The sequence below is a fragment of the Pan troglodytes genome, chromosome 12 (genome assembly GCF_028858775.2).
Source record: "Pan troglodytes isolate AG18354 chromosome 12, NHGRI_mPanTro3-v2.0_pri, whole genome shotgun sequence".
Lineage (NCBI taxonomy): Eukaryota > Metazoa > Chordata > Mammalia > Primates > Hominidae > Pan > Pan troglodytes.
The window spans coordinates 89,919,604-89,935,126 of NC_072410.2; the positions used below are offsets into that span (position 1 = coordinate 89,919,604).

The 15,523-nt window shown below is 42.8% G+C and overlaps 1 long non-coding RNA gene across 2 annotated transcripts in view; it reads right to left on the minus strand.

The window, feature by feature from the left end:
• Positions 1–13,118: 13,118 nt before the first annotated feature.
• Positions 13,119–15,523, minus strand: part of LOC134807937 (uncharacterized) — a 73,105-nt gene continuing 70,700 nt past the window's right edge. For both annotated transcript variants that reach the window (XR_010149585.1, XR_010149584.1), the window contains exon 3: positions 13,119–13,214. This is a non-coding gene — a long non-coding RNA (uncharacterized LOC134807937). The remainder of the gene's footprint in view (positions 13,215–15,523) is intronic.

The following is a 15,523-nucleotide window of genomic DNA, read 5'->3' on the forward strand; positions in this document are numbered from 1 at the left end:
TTTGAAATTCAATGACCTTAAGACGTTTCCATGTCAGAATGGATTTCAAAAATGAATCTCTACCACTCCCAATATTATCACTTTCCATTATGAAAAAATTCCTGCCCTCAAGTATCATAAATATTGAGTCCTAATAGCAGAACACATGAGGATTTAACCATGGCAAGAATTTTTGTTAGAATATATTGATCTTAAACAGATAACCAGGCCCAAACCACAGACAACTGTTAAGTCTAACTCTGTTGTGTTGTCAGCCACTGTATCCTATATGATACTGGCAATAATTAAACATAGGATTTAAACTCCAAATCACAAACAGCTTACACTCAGCTGCACCACTCAAGCTATAACTAGGCCACACAAAATATCACTGACTCAATTAAGTGTACGTGGGAAGCTCACCCTGGGTCCTTTTCTCAACATTAAATTGATTTTACATTTAATTTTCTTTGTGGTAAGAAAAAAAAGAGGAGCAAGAAATAAGCAGCAATGTTGGCCGGCAGGTGTGGTTTTGCATATTTCTTATTCAGAGACCTAGCCTGCGGTTTCAGTTCTGATGGGGTGTTTTGTCTAACTGTCTGGGCTGCAACGTGTGTCATCCCACAATTTGTCACACCATAAGAGTTGCATATTTGGGGACAGAGATAGCACATAACATATGGCAAAATGTGCTAACCTTGCCAATCAAGATCTTTGGCCATGGGTAATTTCTTAAACTGAATGTCATGAACTCATCAGAATTCTGGTGCCCATTGAGGAATGGGTGAAAACCTCTACCAGCCAGAGTCAGCCTGGAAGACACGCTTGTTAAAACCCACAAAATGTAAATGGCTAAAGAGTTTTCATACGGTAGCAACTTTTTGAATGATTCTTTGGAGAAAACAATGTCTGGAAAAGAAAGATTTTACTACCAGATGCAGGTTTCGGCGGAAAAAACCTTAATGATGTTAGGATGTCTTAAAAAATATCTACTATTGATTTTTTTCCCATTCAACATTTGTTTTATGCAGTTGTGCTGGTGAAATGTCTTTAGAGAAAATTGCACAGTTTACAGTATAATGGAGTCAGCCAGTTGAACCAAGCCTTGCAGACAATGCAGGGTCGATTGATTAAGCATGCTGTCATCAGAATGATTCCATGCGGTCAGGAGTAGGCATCCGGGGAGCTTCTCTTTTTAAAAATCATACTACTGGCATTCTGCTTATTTTTATCCACAAGAGAAAAGTAATTATGAGCTTTTGAGTAAACAGGAAAGAGAAGCCACACAAAAATATGGGCCTGCCAACACGGAGAAGCAATGGAGAAGAGACTTGCAGGAGATTAATGTTGGGGACAGAAAGGGAAGGCTAGAAATGTTGAAGGGCAAGTCAGAAAACCTTCCAAAATAATTTTTAAAAAGATATTCAGGCCAGGCGCAGTGGCTCACACCTATAATCCCATCACTTTGGGAGGGTGAGGTGGGCGGATCACTTGAAGTCAGGAGTTTGAGACCAGCCTGGCCAACATGGTGAAATCCTGTCTCCACTAAAAATACAAAAATTAGCCAGGAGTGGTGGTGGGTGCCTTTAATCCCAGCTTCTTGGGAGTCTGAGGTAAGAGAATCGCTTAAACCTAAGAGGCAGAGGCTGCAGTAAGCAGAGATAGTGCCACTGCGCTCCAGTCTGGGTGACAGAGCAAGACTGTGTCTCAAAAAAAAAAAAAAAAGATATTCAGAGTATGGTAAAGGGGAGGATGGAAGAAAAACCACCTGGGCCCCTCTGGGAGCTCTTTCTTCCTGAGTCATAAAACCCTTCTGGTTTTCCCTTCTCTGGAACCACTGTCCTCCACAATCTAGAAACAATGTGTTCTTATTTCCAGTTTTGGAAAAATAACCATGAAAATAATGTTAGGGTAGTTTTAATACAAAAGAGAGGAAATTTTCATTGCAGCAAATTAATCTGGATATTGGAGAAATGGCCGAATGCTAAGATAGTGGGGAACCAGCAGTGACAATTGTGTCCCCAAAAGTACTACTCCTTGTTTTTGGTCCCAGCTGCCTGCACATGTGCTTTGGTCTTACATAGGAATGGTTAAGAATGGGTTTGCTTTAGAGTTCATTCAATGGAACAAATATCTATTGCATATTTACTATGGCCTTCCTGCAGATTTAGGGATGTGGCATGGGCAGATTTTCTAAGGCAGCACCAGCACTTTGATCTTCCAGGGGCCCTGGCATCTGTTCTTGTCATCTGCATATTCATACGCACGTAGCAAGGCAAACAGCAAGACCAAGGAACAGCAATCTGAATCCCCAGTGAGTTGTATGGTTTGCCTAAGCTAACAGAGTTGAGATTTCCGCTTATTGCAATGATAGCATCTCGCTAACGCAAGCCAAGGGGCAATCAACTCATTTGGATTATAAAATATTCTATATGCTGCTAAACAGAGAATACTGTTTTAGAGATGAATCCTAAATTTCCTAGGCTTGCTGGACTTTGTTTGCAGTATTATGGGCCAAATTATGACGGTTCTCAGCCCCTACATAGAACGTTCACCAGCATCTCCTCAAAGGTTCTCCCCAGTTAACAAAAGGGTGCCAGGGTAGTTGCAGCTTCTGGTGCTCAGGAAGAAGCCCACCCTTCCTCTCCTGCTCAAGTTTCATGCCACCATGAGGTGCTGGCAGCCACTGTGAGAGCCTTGCCCTGCAATGCTTGGCTTTCCTCTGTAGCAGCATCTCTGAGATTTCAGAATGCCAGCGCTATTCCGTGGATCAGGGAGGCTAGCATGGCCCACATGCCAAATCTTGCACGCTGGGCTAAGAAGCCACTTGCTCAACCCCAAGCCTCCAAGATGTTTCATGAACACAGATCCTGTGGCTTTTGTCCTAAGCTATTTCGTGGGGGGGGGCATGTGCTTTCCAGCTTGCCAGCCTGCCCAATCCACTCTGTTTCATTCCTCTCTGGCCCCCATAGGCCATTCATTCATGAGCCCTCCATTCAACCAGTGGATTGGCTGCTGGTGAAACTGCAAGTACTGTAGCAAGTTACGGAGAAGGGGAATGGTTTGGGGGAGGTAGGGGATGTCTACTACCCCCTAAGGTCCCACTCTAGGAAGTCATCTTCACCATGGAAACATTCCCCTCCCAGACTCTGGAAAGACCGATGGTTCACTCTGGGTAAGAGTCATGGGGTTAAAGATGATGTCCATCTAGATGGGAAGGGGATGTAGGTTGGGAGACCATGGTTCTGTGTCTGTCTCTGTCATTCACTGGCTGTCTTACCTGTAGTGGTCACCCCACCTCTCTAGGCCTTGTCAATAGAATCAGGGTCTCACCCAGCAGGTGTCTGAGTTCTTTTTGAGCTCTCAATGTTCTAAGGATGTGATACTGTGATACAAAATGGAGTCAGTTTTCTATCTTTTGATGAGAAAGCTTTATACTTGTCAATAAAGGAATCATTATTATCTAAGTCAGGAAAGTTTTTACAGCATTTAAAATATATACAAAAACCCAAGAGAAGTGAAAACATGACCACAGACCACACAAAAATTTGTTTATGAAGGCTTATATCAGCATTCTTCATAAGAGACCAAAATGTGGAAATAACCCAAAAATGTCCATCAATTGATGAATGGATGAACAAAATGTGGTATAATCATACAATGAAATATATATATATATATATATATTTTTCCTTTAAGTTAGACTTGCTTTAGACAATGTAGTATTATTTGGCAATAAAAGGGAATAAAGGATTGGTACATAACTACAACATGTGTGAACCTTGAAAACAGTATGCTAAGGAAAGAAGCCAGACATACACACAAACACACTCGCACACATACACACAAGGCCACATACTGTATGATTCTATTTATATGAAATGTCCAGAATTGGCAAATCCATAGAGACAGAAAATAGATTCGTGGTTGCCAAGGGCTGTGGGGAGTGGTGAATAGGGAGTGGGTGCTAATGTGTAAGAAGTTTTCTGGGCTGGGTGCAGAGGCGCACGTCTGTAATCCCAGCACTTTGGGAGGATGAGACAGGTGGGCCTGGGCAAGATGGGGAAACTCCGTCTCTATAAAAAATACTAAAATTAGCTGTATGTGGTGGTGCACGCTGATAATCCCAGCTACTGGTGGGGGAAGCGGACTCTGGGAGGGAGGTGGAAGGATAGCTTCAGTCCGGGAGGCCAAGGCTGCAACAAGCCAAGACCATGCCGCTGCACTGCAGCCTGGGTGACAGAGAGAGATCCGGATCCTGTCTCAAAAAAAAAAAAAGTTTTCTTTTATTTAATTGTCTAGTATGAATATGTCACATTGTGTTTATCAATCATCAGTTGATGGACAATTGGGTTGTTTTTGCTTTTGGGTTATTATTAATAATGCCGCTATGACCATTCATGTATGTTTTTGTATAAACATATGCCTTCAATTCTCTTGGGTATATACCTAGGAGTGGAGCTGGGTCATATGGTAACTTTGTGTTTAACTTGTAGAGGTACTGTGAAACTGTTTTCCAAAGTGGCTGCACAATTTTATATACCCTCTAACAATATATGAAGGTTCCAGTCTCCACAGCCATGCCAACGCTTGTTATTTTCCATTTAAAAGAAATTTATTATAGCATCCTAGTGAGTGTAAAGTGGTATCTAACGTGGTTTTGATTTTTACTTCCCTGATGGCTAATTATGTAGAGCATCTTTTCATGTGTGTATTGGCCATTCGTATATTAGAGAAGTGTCTATTCACATATTTTGACCACCTTTAAGTTGAGCTACTTGTCTCTTTATTGTTGAATAGTAAGAGTCCTTCATATATTTTAGATACTAGACCCTTACCCAATATAAGATTTGCATATATTTTCTCCCATTCTGTAGGTTGCTTTTTTACTTTCTTGATAGTCTCTTTTGACACACAAAAATGTTTAATTTTGATGAAGTCTGATGTTTTCTCTCTTTTTTTAGTTGTTTGTGCTTTCAACATCATAACTAAAAAACCATTGCCAGCCAGGTGCAGTCGCTCACGCCTGTAATCCCAGCACTTTGGGAGGCTGAGGCAGGCAGATTACTTGAGGTCAGGAGTTCAAGACCAGCATGTCCAACATGGTGAAACTCCATCTTGACTAAAAATAAAAAAATTGGCTGGGTGTGGATTACTTGAGGTCAGGAGTTCAAGACCAGCATGTCCAACATGGTGAAACTCCATCTTGACTAAAAATAAAAAAATTGGCTGGGTGTGGTGGCCCACACCTGTGGTCCCAGACACTCAGGAGACTGAGGCAGGAGAATTGCTTAAACCCGGGAGGCAGAGGTTGCAGGGAGCCCACATCACACCACTGCACTCCAGCCTGGGTGACAGAGCAAGATTCTGTCTCAAAACAAAAACAAAAACAAAATTGCTAAATCCAAGGTCACAAAGATATATACCTGTTTGCTTCTAAGGGTTTTACACTTTTAGCTTTTACACTTGGGTCTTTTGATCCATTCTAATTCTTGTATATGGTGTGAGGTAGGGTTCCAGATTCATTTGTTTGCCTGTGGATAAGCAGTTGTACCAGCACCAATTGTTGAAAAGAAACATTCTTATCCTATTGAATGGGCTTGATATTCTAGTTGAAAATCAATTACCATAGATGTATGGGTTTATTTTTGGAATCTCAATTCTGCTCCATTAGTCTCTATGCCTAGTCTCTGCTAGCACTACACTGCCTTGTTTACTTAAGCTTTGTAGTAAGTTTTGAAATCAGGAAGTATGAATCTTCAATTTTGTTCATTTTCAAGATTGTTTTGGTTATTCTCGGTTAAAAACTTATAATACACCTTCCATCCACTTTGAGAAACTGTGTTCTCTCTCTGAGATGCCCTTTAAAGAAGTAAAGAGACCAAACAATAATGACATTTTTCCAGACTATTCTGTACTTTACCTGTATACCCTTGCTTCTCTGACTTGGGTAAACTGCTCAGTCTGAAAGTACAAAAGAATATCTCTTTCTCTCTCTCTCTCTCTCTCTCTCTCTTTCTTTCTCCCTCTCCCTCTCCATTTCACTACATATCCCCATGGACTCGTACAATATTTCCCCATCTGTAAAACCCAGAATCCATGTACATATAAACATGGTAAAAGGCACCTATGTTCCCTTTCTGCCAATGTCATGCTTCCTGTACACATTCTATGATAATTCTAAAAAGGCTAGAATCCCTTCGAGTCTTGTATTTCTCATAAAGAACAAGTTTAGGCCTTGGGCCAACTATTTCCACTTGGGTTTAATGCCTATGAGAAGTTTAACTCTTTCTAGAGAATCAAAATAGCACACAGCGGTTTCAAAGTGAAAATAAGAAAATCAGGTGCTAATTTGAGAGTCAGAGGTGATGTACATTTCTGAAAATAAATTAGTTGTTTCTTTATCCACATTTGAAATCAAATGGAAATAAAGGACTTAAACTATCTGTTCTTCACAGATAAAATGCTGTATGGTCATGACCCTGGGAATAATCCTGTGTTTGACTTGGGTGCTTTGCAGAATCTAAAAAATAGAAATGTATGGTTCTGCCTGTGAGTTGATCCTGGAGTCAGTACCTCAGCCCTTTTTGTTCTGATCAATACATGTCATTAAACTGGATATAACAAGGGTTTTCAAAAATGTTACAGGAAAGCCTAAGGCAGCATGAACAATCTGGCACTATCAGGGCCACAAGAAGCACCCAGCTGCTCTCTCAAAGTTTAACAGCTATACTGGGGGGCAATCGATTTGGTTCTAAGGGACTTTTCTGCTTTAATTGGCTTTCCTAGAACGTGCCTGAAGGTCCCTGTAACAGCAGCCACACAAGAGAAAAGCATGAGCCCAGGCGAACCTGCTGCTTCAACTGCTCCCTCAATCCCGCCCTCTTCAATTGAGGAGCTGCCCTCCACTAAAGGAAGACATCAAGTCCTGGAGGCAAGGAAGGCCTGTATTTAAAGAGGCACTGACTTTAGGCAGCTGTGACTCCTCTATCCCTTTATCCTCTATAACAGAAACAACTCTCAAGAAATTCTCCGAAATGAAAATAACCTCAGCTGAGGAACTTCAATTTGGAGAGACTGGATGTGTTCAGTTTAGGACAGAAAATGTTATGAGATACCACAAATCTATGAACCCACAACTGGCTTGCATGGGATAAAAAGTAGCACGCTTTAACTTCTAAATATATTCTTCAAATACCAGGCCAAGTTCAAACAGAAACTAACATGAGATGGGGAATTTAATATTATTACCTAATCCTGGAAAGTAAAATGAAACAGACAACAATATTACAGTTGCAACCCTAGCTGTAAGGTTAGGACTGATTTAGAGGGAAAAAATGTATATTTTTAGATTCTATTTCACAGGATATCCAATAATATGGCAAACATTGGGATCAGATTTGATGACAAATAATGCTGGCCATGAGAAGCAGCAGGTGGCATGATGCTAAACATGTTTTGGGTGTGTCTCATTATTAAAATATTCTAGAATAGCAAAGAGAGGTCAATGGAGGTGTCAGCCCTGCGCTGGTTCCCAGTAGCTATGGAAGTCCTTGAGTTTGCTGTTCTGTGTCCATTTAAACCTTTCTGCCTAAGTTTCTTTCTTTTTTTCTTTTTTTTTCCGAGACAGAGTCTTGCTCTGTCACCCAAGCTGGGGTGCAATGGTGCGATTTCTGCTCACTGCAACCTCTGCCTCCCGGGTTCAAGCAATTATCCTGCCTCAGCATCTTAAGTAGCTAGGATTACAGGTGCATGCCACCACGCCCGGATAATTTTGTTGTTGTTGTTGTTGAGACAGAGTTTTGCTCTTGTTGCCCAGGCCGGAGTGCAATGGTGAAATCTTGGCTCACCGCAACCTCTGCCTCCCGGGCTCAAGCAATTCTCCTGCCTCAGCCTCCCAAGTAGCTGGGATTACAGGTGTGTGCCACCATGCCTGGCTAATTTTTTTTTTTTTTTTTTTTTTTTTTTTGTATTTTTAGTAGAGACGGGGCTTCTCCATGTTGGTCAGGCTGGTCTTGAACTCCTGACCTCAGGTGATCCGCCTGCCTCGGCCTCCCAAAGTGCTGGGATTACAGGCGTGAGCCACCGAGCCCAGCCAATTTTTGTATTTTTAGTAGAGACAGGGTTTCACCATGTTGGCCAGACCAGGCTGGTCTCGAACTCCTGACCTTGTGATCCACTCATCTCAGCCTCCCAAAGTGCTGGGATTACAGGTGTGAGCCACCGTGCCCCGCCACAAGTTTCTTTCAAAGATCCCCTTTCTTCCTCCCCACTTTGACCATCCCACAATGCCTCCTGAGGTGTGTGAGTGGATCTCCCTCAGAGACGGCAACCCCGTCAGCCTTTCGTCCTCTTCCCTCCTCGACTTCAGCCTGAGCTTTCCCAGAGAAATTTTTCCTCAGGAGTTTGCCTTTCTCTATCCCGTTGAAAATCACACTCCTGGAGAGAAGATCAGAGGAGCATGACCCTGTAAAAATCAGTCTGCTTGGGAATTACTTTTGACTCTGGGCAGGGATCACGACAGGGTCCAAAATAGCAGCTTATTCCTCTCTCCGGGGAAAACATAAGCCTGAAATGGTCTGACACCACACAAAGGGTTTAACTCAAACATAAACCAAGAGCAGCCTAACAACCACAGATTTGTGATAATATTACAAAGACAACGTTCTAGAACCTCTCTCCAAACCACTGACACTTTGTGATGGGACTTATAAGGCTTAAACACAGGTCTGTTAAAACACACAGATTTTAAGGTTAAACAAGCAAACAATGGAAGTGGAATTTAATTGAATTTTTAAAAAAACACACAAGGAAGGCTTAGAGCTGTGCTCATTAACCAGCACCACCGTGGCCACTAGCCATATGTGGTTGTTGCACACTTAAAATGTAGCCCGTGTGACTGAGGAACTGAGTTTTAAATGTTACTTAATGTCAATTAATTTAAATGTAAATTTAAAAATGGAAGCAGTGTAAAATATTTTTCTGGTAGACACAACTTCATTGCTCTGGTGGGACTTGATTTTAACTGTTGTATCAGGTAAGATATTAGTGTTGTAGCGTACATGTTATTAGCACATGTGTTATTTCTGGTATTCATTATTAACTTTGAAAATATTGATTACATGTTAAAATATAATATTTTGCATATATTGGGTTAGGTAAAGCATATTGTTAAAATTAATTTCACCTGTTTCTTTTTCTTTTTTGACATGGGATCTTACTATGTTGCTCAATCTGAAATCAAACTCCTGGGCTCAAGCAATTCTCCTGCCTTAGCCTCCCTAGTAGCTGAGACTATAGGTAAACTTTGGAATATGACAAATCTAAATTCAAGTCCTGATCCCAAGCATTAGTAGCTGTGTGACCTGGAACAAGTTTCTTAACACCTCTGAGCTTCAGTTTCCTCATCTCTAGAATGGGGTGATAACTGTACTGTCCTCACAGAGACACTGGGAGGATAATAAGAGAAAGCTGTGAAAAGGTGATCAATATATTTCAGCTAATAAGCTCCCAAGCCTCCTTCTTCCTGGCCTTGTATCATGTCTGTGGTTTTATGATAATGTCAAGGCTTCTTCTGGTCTCTGTGTTAGTGTAGCAGCTACAAACCTGGCCTCTGAAGTCACAGTACCACGATTCAAATTCCAGTTTTACCTCTTGTTAGCTGTGCAATCGAAGACAAGTTGTTTGACCTTTGAAGCCACTGTTTTCTCATCTGTTGAGAGAGAGACAGAGACAGAGAAAATGAAAAGACTCTCTTTCCCAGGATGCTTGTGGGGATGATGGGACAGATTCAGAGGCTGAGTTTATGAACTCTTTCAGGGGCTGTTAGCCTGCATATAAATGCAGGTAAAAACTAAGAAAGATGGTTAATAAAATTGCAACAAAATCAAGATCTTTTTCAGCCTCTGTCCCTACCTCTACCCTACCCCACCCTGAGGAAATCTGCTGGGACCCCAAAGCCCTCACACCTTTTGTGAATGCCCAAAGGCGTCTCATGGGCCCCTCCCAGCTGCCTCCAGAGAATCCTCTCCTTGTCACTGGAAGTTCTGCTTAGGTCTCCCCGGCTGCACTATTCCCTGGTCCACTCTGATGGCCCTGTGGGGCTTGCTGTGGTGAAGCCAGTCTTTCTCCCATGCCAGTTATGCTGAGCTGGAGGAAATGCCCTCCACGTGCCAGCACTGTGGTCTGTAACTTGGCCACAGATTACCTGCTGAGCCTCAATTTTCTCCCCTGTAAAATGGGGCAATAACTGTGTCACCCTCATAGAGACATTGGGAGGATGAATTAGCTAAAGCTGCAAACACGTGACCACGTGGGCCTGGCCCTTCCAGTCCTTCCGCTGACAGCCTCTTGCTTCACTCTGGTCTCCCACTTTTGAAATCCTCCCCACCCTCGCCCTGCTGAGGACCACAGTCCTGGGGTCAGACTGCTTGGCCATACTCCTCACCAGCTTTGAACGGGGGATTGTAGGGGAGGGGACAATGTCTTGAGCAGTCATCAACTCTGTGTGTCCATCTTCTTATCTCCTGTGAGGTTCTCTGGGCACTGGGCAGAGAGTCCCAGAGAGGGGTTCCAGCCCTACTCAAAGACCCCTCCAGACTGCTACTTCTCCCTCAGCCCTCATCCCCATCTAGCTCCCATGACCTCCCAAGTCCCTCTGCAACTGTTTTCTAATTCATCCTTCTCTTCCCACTGCACTGCCTCAGTTCAGACCCTCAACATCTCTCCCTGGAATGAAGTTCCTGTTGTGACTGGTCTCTGCTTTCAGTTTTGCCCTAATCTGGTCCATCCTCCCATCTACCGTCCACGCAACTGCGCATCTGCCATCGTTCCCCTGCTTGAAACCCTTCAGTTCCCACCCCACCCCTAAGCTCCTTAACATGGCTTGCAAGCCCCTCTGGGCTCTGCTTGTCACTTCCCTGGCTCTTTCCTCTTCCAGGGAGCTTTGCCTGGAGAGATACGACACACACAGTGAGCTGTTTCCCACTTCCATGCCTCGGCTCACCCTGTCCTGCTGCTTGGAATGCCTGTCCCTTGTCCCTGCTGCCTTTCTTTGCTGGACCTGCTCTAATTCCACTTCGCTTTACAACAAACCTATTTGTGTCTATTTCTTTTTCTTAGCCATGAATTCCCTTAGGTAGAGCATTGCATTCTATTCATATTTATATCTCATAACGCAGTTGCTGCCAGAAGGTAAATATGTGTTGAATGAATGGGGGGCGGGCGGCACATGATAACTTTAAACGAGCGTGACAGGGTGGGATTTTCCTCCCTTCTCACCCTCCTCTGCCCTGTGTCCCCACCCTTTGCTGGGAAAATATCTTTTGCACAATGAAGCAGAGGCAGCTGTTAGCATAATAACTCATGGATGCACTGCTATGAAAAGTGGTTAATATTTGCAGGAGAAATGTGGTTTGGGCTGTGGGGAGTTTCTCTGGGAAGAAACTAAATAATCTACTCCTGCCTCTGACTGAAAGGCATTAGCTGTGAACCCGGGGTCCTGGGAAGAGTGGGTCCAATGGGCAGAGGGGACTGGGGCTGACGGGACACAGAGAGAAGAAAAATTCATTAGCCTCCAGAGTGGGCTCTAATATGGACTGGCAGTGACATGGCAGAAAAGGAAGCAAGTATCTGTCCCTGTCCTCACCCTTAACAAAGTCATCTCACATAAATAAGAGTTCATTTACAAATAAATAAATAGTAAAACAAAAGGGAGGTGATTGAGAGAAGGGATACCCCAGTCTCCATGATGTGATTATTACAAACTGCAGACCTGTATCAAAACATCTCATGTACTCCACAAATATATACACCTACAGGGTACCCATAAGAAACTTAAAAAAAAATTGGCTGGGTGCAGTGGCTCACACCTGCAATCCCAACACTTGGAGGCAGAGGCGGGAGGATTGCTTGAGCCCAAGAGTTTGAGACCAGCCTGGGCAACATGATGAAACCCGCCTCTACAAAAAATATAAAAATTAGTCGGGTGTGGTGGTGCACACCTGTAGTCCCAGCTACTCAGGAGGCTGAGGCAGGAGGATTGCTTGAGCCTGGGAGGAAGAGACTACATAAGTCAAGATGGCGCCACTGCACTCCAGCCTGGGCAACAGCACAAGACTTTGTATCAAAAATAATTTTTTAAAATTAAATAATAAATATTCCCCCCAAAAAAACCATAGTTGATATTTGTAGTTTAAAATGACAGAATTGTCTTCTGGAGTTATATAGAAAGTAAAGGTTTTCTTACCATCCATCCATCTAAGAGACTGCATGCAGTTACATTCCTATTGACACCATTAACCTCCAGGTCAAAATTCAGATGCCCAAGTCCCAGTCTCCCCACTTGCAAAAACAGCAAGGCTTATAACTTTACCATAGGTCAACTCAATGAACGAAAGCACCATAGTATAGTGGTGAGGACAACAGAGTAAGAAACAGATTCTAATGTGAACTCTGCCAATAATCTGCAATGTGACCTTTTCCTAAGTTAAAACTTTCCCAGACGTCAGTTTTTTTTATATGTTCAATGGGGCTATTACTACTTGTTATACTGAGTTCAGAGGGATGTTGAAGAGACAAAATGAGGCACTAGATTCAAAAGCCCATCAAAAAGGTTAGACGCTGTGCATATTCAGATACTGGTTTTTTTGACCCATTGATTAAATAACTAATGTTTGAAAGCTTTATTTGTTCCATGGGCTGTAGAATAGGTGCCTAACTGAGGCAGGTACCTATGTGTTGGTAGAGGGACAAAGGGGAGGTGGCATGGGGGAGAAGCAAGAGGAGGGAATGTGGAAATGAGAAAGATGTGTCCTTTGTCACAGGGGAGATGAAAGCACATAGAGCAATAAGTCTCATGCAGAGGGTGTTAAGCACCAAAGAAAACAGGTAAAGTATTTCTAGAGGAGGGATTACTTCTCATCACGGAGATCACTGTCATTCACAACCAGCCACACTAAGCTCCTGGGGGGTTAGTGGAGGCACATGGATTTGGGGAAGTCAGCTCTATTCTCTATAGGTTTTATTCTGATGTACATCAGATCCAAAGTTAGATTAACTGAGTGAGATGGTATTACAGCTGTTTAGAGAACACTGTAGCCAAAAGGTCTGATTCCATAAGAAATAAACCCACCTGTCAAGAAGAAAGAAAGCAACAGCAAGCTCATCACAGACACACGAAACACCATCCAAGTGACTTTCAGTGATCCTTTTCCAGCCTGAGCTTAAACATACACCTGCATAAAGAGAAAAATGGAGAATGAGTCCAAGGGCTTGGAGCTGAAGGGAACAAAGAAAGGTCATTTGGGAAAAGTGCAGCAGCTGTTTTCAAAACGGCCTGAGCTTTTTCTCTGTACCCAAGGGAATATGGTACTGAAAGCGAGTCTCTTCTTCTCCCATTACTCGGTGTTCACTAAGCCTCAACAGCATCCACAGTCCTTTGGGACTAACCTGGGGCTTATGTGGAGACAAGAAGTAGAAAAGTTTCCCTGTAATCCCACCACAAATACCTCCTCTGACTCCAACGGGCTCTCACAGTAATTTCAGCTACGGGGCTTCTCACCATTTCTTTGTGATCAAGAGCTTAGTCCAGGCTCTGACATTTTGGTCAGGAACATTTGTCCCTTAAATTCCTCCCTGAGTTTTCCTTTGCTCCCTTCCTTTCCTTTCTACCTAGTCTCTGAAGGCGGCATTACAAATGCTCCCTCTTGGGTGTGCTTGGGACTATTTATGAGTCCCACACATCCTTTGATTGTCGTTCAGTCAAGCTATTAACAGGGACTGATACATTATAAATGTCAACTGTGGGAATAAAGCTGAACACATCTATAGCCCTTCTCGGCGTTCCTTCAGTTATTTTGAGGAAACACTCTTATTCTAAAGTGGTGTGTCAGCTGGGATCTGGCCTCCCATGTGGCTTTTGAAGCATGCCCTTTGGGTCTGTGTTACTCTCTTCCATTCTCACTTACATTGTCTGTTTCACAATACCTTGTCTCTAGAAGAGTATCTAGAAAACTGGTAGTGGTTGCACACACACCAAAATCCCAGACTTTTAATTCAGATTTTAAAAATAGTTTCATTGTTTGCTGTGTATATTAGTTTACTTTACCTGCTGTGACAAATTACCACAAACTTGGTGGCTTCAAATAACACACTTATTCTCCAATAGTTCTGGGGGTCAGAAGGTAAAATCAGTTACATTAGCCCAAGATCATGGCATCGGTAGGGCTGCACTCCTTCTGGAGGCTTTTGGGGAGAATCCTTTTTCTTATCTTTTGAGCTTCTAGAGATGTACCCTTTGCATTCCTTGGCTTGTGGCCCCTTCCTCCATCTTCAAAGCCAATACCTCAGCCTCTTGCCTTAATGTCCCATTTCCTTATTTGGTGTCAAGTCTCCCTCTGCCTCTCTCTTATAAGGTCATTTGTGAATGCATTTAGGTCCCACCAAGTTAATCTAGGATACTCTCTCCATCGAAAATTCCTTGACTTAATCACATCTACAAAGCCTCTTTTGACACAGTACGTTAGTATTCACAGGTGTTAGGGATTAGGACCTGGATCTCTTTGGTGGCCACTATTCAGTCTACTACACTGTGGCAAATGCACAGTAATTTACAGCATTTACCTTCTGCTGGGGATCTGAAACACTGCTCAGGAAATATGCTACACCCCTTGGTTCTCACTGGCATAATACGGATTTAGGATAACCCACTGTCTTAGTCTGTTTTGTGCTGCTATAACAGAATACCTGAGACTGGGTAATTTATAACGAACAGAAATTGACTGGCTCACAATTCTGGAAGCTGGGAAGTCCAAGAGGGGCCGGCATCCAGAGAGGGGCTTCTTGCTGTGCCATCCCAAGGTGGAAGGGCAAAAGAGAGAGAGATAAAAGGGGGCCAAACACACCCTTTTATAACAAACCCATTTCCATGATAACAGTATTAACCCATTTCTGCCTGAGGTTGCAATTTTTTGAATTTTTGCAATCAGACCTTCAGCAGTAGATATAAATAACTCCCACATGCTTAGTGTTCCAATAATGGAACACTAGGCATAAATGGGTTTTAATCCATTTACTTCCCCCTTATGGCCTAATCACCTCTCATTAGGCCCCAACTCCCAACAATGCTGCCTGAGTATTAAGTTTCCAACATGCAGATTTTGGGAGGCATTCAAACCATAGCACCTACCATCATGCAGTTAGGGAAAAATGGGTTAAAAAAATCTAAGCATCATTAGTGCAGAAAACCTTTTTGTGTTAATTATGATGAGGCATCACTAAAAACAACAACAAAAAAGAACAAAACCCTTCCACTTAAGCAGCTCCAGATTCTAGGTTTGCAATCTCTGGGAGAAGTAGATGGAAGTGTTCCAGGAGAAAAGACCACTCTCCAGGCCCACTCTTAACATATTTACAAGGCCAGTACAAGAGAACAAATGAAGGCCGGCATAGCATATGTCTAGAATGTTTAAAAACATAAGCCAAGCTAGCATAATATTAAATAAAATATGTTCTTTCCTTCTACTTTGGCCAATAGACCTTCACA